This window comes from Oncorhynchus gorbuscha, unplaced genomic scaffold (genome assembly GCF_021184085.1).
Source record: "Oncorhynchus gorbuscha isolate QuinsamMale2020 ecotype Even-year unplaced genomic scaffold, OgorEven_v1.0 Un_scaffold_2224, whole genome shotgun sequence".
Classification (NCBI taxonomy): Eukaryota; Metazoa; Chordata; class Actinopteri; order Salmoniformes; family Salmonidae; genus Oncorhynchus; species Oncorhynchus gorbuscha.
This window is the reverse complement of record NW_025746793.1, coordinates 72501-77264: the sequence shown is the minus strand read 5'-3', so window position 1 is coordinate 77264 and position 4764 is coordinate 72501. Positions and strand designations below refer to the sequence as shown.

At 45.5% G+C, this 4764-nt stretch overlaps 1 pseudogene; it reads right to left on the bottom strand.

Moving 5' to 3' along the window:
* Positions 1-2710: 2710 nt before the first annotated feature.
* Positions 2711-4764, bottom strand: part of LOC124025300 — a 73401-nt pseudogene continuing 71347 nt past the window's right edge.

The following is a 4764-nucleotide window of genomic DNA, read 5'->3' as shown; positions in this document are numbered from 1 at the left end:
GTGAACTGAAGGTCATTAGGTCAATATTAGACTGTCCCTAGACATGTGAACTGAAGGTCATTAGGTCAATATTAGACTGTCCCTAGACATGTGAACTGAAGGTCATTAGGTCAATATTAGACTGTCCCTAGACATGTGAACTGAAGGTCATTAGGTCAATATTAGACTGTCCCTAGACATGTGAACTGAAGGTCAATATTAGACTGTCCCTAGACATTTACATTTACATTTACATTTAAGTCATTTAGCAGACGCTCTTATCCAGAGTATTAGACTGTCCCTAGACATGTGAACTGAAGGTCATTAGGTCAATATTAGACTGTCCCTAGACATGTGAACTGAAGGTCATTAGGTCAATATTAGACTGTCCCTAGACATGTGAACTATCTTCACTCCTAGAAGTGCCTACAGGCACTTCCGTCAGAACGTGCATTGTGAATGAGTGAATTTTTTTTTTTTTTGGGGGGGGTAAAACGAATCCTGTCCCTGACATGTCCCTGACATGTTGGGGTGATAATTACATAACCAGCGTTCTATAGTAATACCAGTCCCGTGCGAAAAGGGCTTAATATGTATGTCTATAATATGTGAATCTGTAATATACGTCTCTGATATATGTACAATGCCTTTAAAGTCTCACACCCCTTGACTTTCTCCACATTTTGTTGTGTTACAGCCTGAATTAAAAAATGGATTCAAATTGAGGTTCTGTATCACTGGCCTCTACACACAATATCCCATCGTGACATCACAATACCCCATTGTGACATCACAATACCCCATCATGACATCACAATACCCCATAATGTCAAAGTGGAATAATGTTTTTAGATTATTATTTTTTTACACAGTAATTAAAAATTAAAAACTGAAATGTCTCGAGTCAATAAGTATTCAAACCCCTTTGTTACGGCAAGTCTAAATGAGTTCAGGAGTAAATATTTGCATAATATGTTGCATGGATTCACTATGTGTGTAAAAATAGTGTTTAACAATATTTTTTAATGGCTATTCATCTCTGTACCCCACACATCTGTAAGGTTCCTCAGATGAGCAGTGCATTTTAATTTTCAATAAAATAGCCAACATTTCTAAAAACATGTTTTCACTTTGGAATTTTGCCAAATTGTGTAGATTGGTGAAATCCATTTTGAATTCAGGCTGTAAAACAACAGAATGTGGAATAAGTCTCGGGGTCTGAATACTCTCTGAAGGCCCTGTATGTCTGTATTATGTAGCTACAGTATGTCTGTGATATGCATGTCTGTACAGCAGGTTGCTCTGTAAGATTTAACATTCGTTTTTTTTAATGCAAAAATAACAAAAATAAAACACAATAGAAGGAAGTCAACGAGTCTCTGGACTAGAACCCAGGCAGCATGTGATCTAACCTTCTACAGGACTAGAACCCAGGCAGCATGTGATCTAACCTTCTTCAGGACTAGAACCCAGGCAGCATGTGATCTAACCTTCTTCAGGACTAGAACCCAGGCAGCATGTGATCTAACCTTCTTCAGGACTAGAACCCAGGTAGCATGTGATCCAACCCTCTTCAGGACTAGAACCCAGGCAGAATGTAAGCTAAACCTCTTCAGGACTAGAACCCAGGCAGCATGTGATCCAACCCTCTTCAGGACTAGAATCCAGGCAGAATGTAATCTAAACCTCTTCAGGACTAGAACCCAGGCAGCATGTGATCTAGCCTTCTTCAGGACTAGAACCCAGGTAGCATGTGATCTAACCCTCTTCTCCAGACACAGTGTAATTAACCATTCCACCCCTCTCCTCTCCCCCTAGCCCCATTCCTAACATCGAGGCCCACTCTTCATCCCCTCGTTCTTTACCCCTCTCTTTTATCTCCCCCACTCTCCATGTCCTTGAGGCCTCCCTCTCTCCTCTTTCCTCCCTCTCTCCTCTCTCCTCTTTCCTCCCTCTCTCCTCTCTCCTCTTTCCTCCCTCTCTCCTTCCTCTCTCCTCTTTCCTCCCTCTGTCCTCTTTTCTTCCTCTCTCCTCTTTCCTCCCTCTGTCCTCTCTCCTCTTTCCTCCCTCTGTCCTCTTTTCTTCCTCTCTCCTCTTTCCTCCCCCTCTCCTCTCTCCTCTCTCCTCCCTCTCTCCTCTTTTCTTCCTCTCTCCTCTTTCCTCCCTCTCTCCTCTCTCCTTCGTCTCTCCTCTTTCCTCCCTCTGTCCTCTCTCCTCTTTCCTCCCTCTCTCCTCTCTCCTTCGTCTCTCCTCTTTCCTCCCTCTGTCCTCTCTCCTCTTTCCTCCCTCTCTCCTCTCTCCTCCCTCTCTCCTCTTTTCTTCCTCTCTCCTCTCTCCTCCCTCTCTCCTCTCTCCTTCCTCTCTCCTCTTTCCTCCCTCTGTCCTCTTTTCTTCCTCTCTCCTCTTTTCTCCCTCTCTCCTCTCTCCTTCGTCTCTCCTCTTTCCTCCCTCTGTCCTCTTTTCTTCCTCTCTCCTCTTTCCTCCCTCTGTCCTCTCTCCTCTTTCCTCCCTCTGTCCTCTTTTCTTCCTCTCTCCTCTTTCCTCCCTCTCTCCTCTCTCCTTCGTCTCTCCTCTTTCCTCCCTCTGTCCTCTCTCCTATTTCCTCCCTCTCTCCTCTCTCCTTCGTCTCTCCTCTTTCCTCCCTCTGTCCTCTTTTCTTCCTCTCTCCTCTTTCCTCCCTCTGTCCTCTCTCCTCTTTCCACCCTCTCTCCTCTCTCCTTTGTCTCTCCTCTTTCCTCCCTCTGTCCTCTCTCCTCTTTCCTCCCTCTCTCCTCTCTCCTTCGTCTCTCCTCTTTCCTCCCTCTCTCCTCTCTCCTTCGTCTCTCCTCTTTCCACCCTCTCTCCTCTCTTCCTCAGACGTAAGGGAGGATGCCGTAGACGAACAGAGCCATGACCGCAGCGCTGAACAGCCCCGCCACCGGCACCGTGACGAACCACGCCAGGAAGATGTTACGGAACAACCGCCAATCAACCGCCTTCTTGGAGCGGATCCAGCCAACCGCTACCACCGAGCCCACCTGGTCGTCACGGCGATGCACAAGAGGAGAAAAACACAAAACAGGAATCAAATCAACAGCAGGACAAACCTGGGTTACATTTCTATCAGTTCAACTAGTAGTCCTGGTACACCAAACCTGGTCCTGGAGAAGGGTGAGCAGATGTTGCCACAAGTTACTGCTCAAGACCTGACCTGAGAGTCAGGTGGGTTAGTGCATGGATAGAACAAAAGCCTGCTGTGAGCCCAGCAGGACTAGGGTTGGTTGGTGACAGACCACAGACTGTAAAGCTCCTAGGTTAGTAGTGCCAGCTGATTTGAACACTCCTATTAGTAGGTTTCTTCAAATCAGTTAGTTGAAGTCTGAAATTTGCAGTTTGGTTTTATATTTTACCCCTCCAAAAATGGAATACACCCAACTAGAATTCACCCAAATCAATAAATGTCAATTTATGTGTGATTGTGTGTTTCCTTTAGTCTATACTTCTGCTAAATGCAGGCTTCCACAAGAACACATATATAATCTAACATATTTACTCACCTTGTCTTCATCAAATATTTAATAGATCAAGCTAACAATAGAACAACCTGCCTGTCTGTCTGTCTGTCTGTCTGTCTGTCTGTCTGTCTGTCTGTCTGTCTGTCTGTCTGTCTGTCTGTCTGTCTGTCTGTCTGTCTGTCTGTCTGTCTGTCTGTCTGTCTGTCTGTCTGTCTGTCTGTCTGTCTCTGTCTGTCTGTCTCTGTCTCTCTCTCTCTGTCTCTCTCTCTCTGTCTGTCTCTCTGTCTGTCTGTCTGTCTCTCTCTGTCTGTATCTCTCTCTGTCTGTATCTCTCTCTGTCTGTATCTCTGAGCGGACTGCTCATATACGGCCAGTGTAACCCGAGCTAGCACCCCTGTGGTGAAGATAGCAGCATCTAAATTTGGGCTGAGTCAGGATGGACTGCCAATGTTTCCAGACCACTCTGACACAGAAATGATCTGTGGCTGCGTTTACACAGGCAGCACAATTCTGATCTTTGGCCTAAGTATTGGCAAAGAGCTGATCTGATTGGTCAAAAATCCAATTAGTGAAAAGAATATCAGAATTGGGCCGCCTGTGTAAACGCTGCCAGTGTGGCCGGAGAAACCAAGATGAAAGCTAGCGAACTTAACGTTGTGAGAATGGACACGTTCCAGACATACCATATTGCAGTCGCGTTAAACACGTCAACCAATGAGCTGCGTGCGATATCCTCAAAATGTGCATCCAGGCATCAGATTGCTATATCATACGATGTGGGTTAGCCGATATGTTAAAACACCCATCTAGGCGTTGTGTGAGCTCTGAGAAGCGACTGCAATGCTGTCGGCCTGGAACGCGCCCCTTGTTTGATGCCACTTGAACGGAGCTCATCATCATCATCACTACTTTTCCCAGCCAGTGTTGAGGGGGGTCCACTCGGGGATAGATTAGCTTAGTAAACGGAGTAGGGAACATCTGGTTAATAAACGGGGTTCAACCTGAATGGACCCCTAAACCCTGTACCCAAACACACTCTACAGTGGACTTGAGGTGTGTCACCAGGGTCCTGTTCATTTGGCACCAAACGAATGACAACAGACTAAAATGTTCATCTTCCGTTACAAGAAAAAAAAACATTTTTTTTTGTTGTTGTTACTACGGCATGCCCTAATGACCTCTGACCCCTGATCTCAGCCCCCTGACACATCACACAACAAATGAATCAAATCAAACAATCACCATATTGCAGGGACAATAAGGACACGTCAATCAGAAATCATACAGCAGA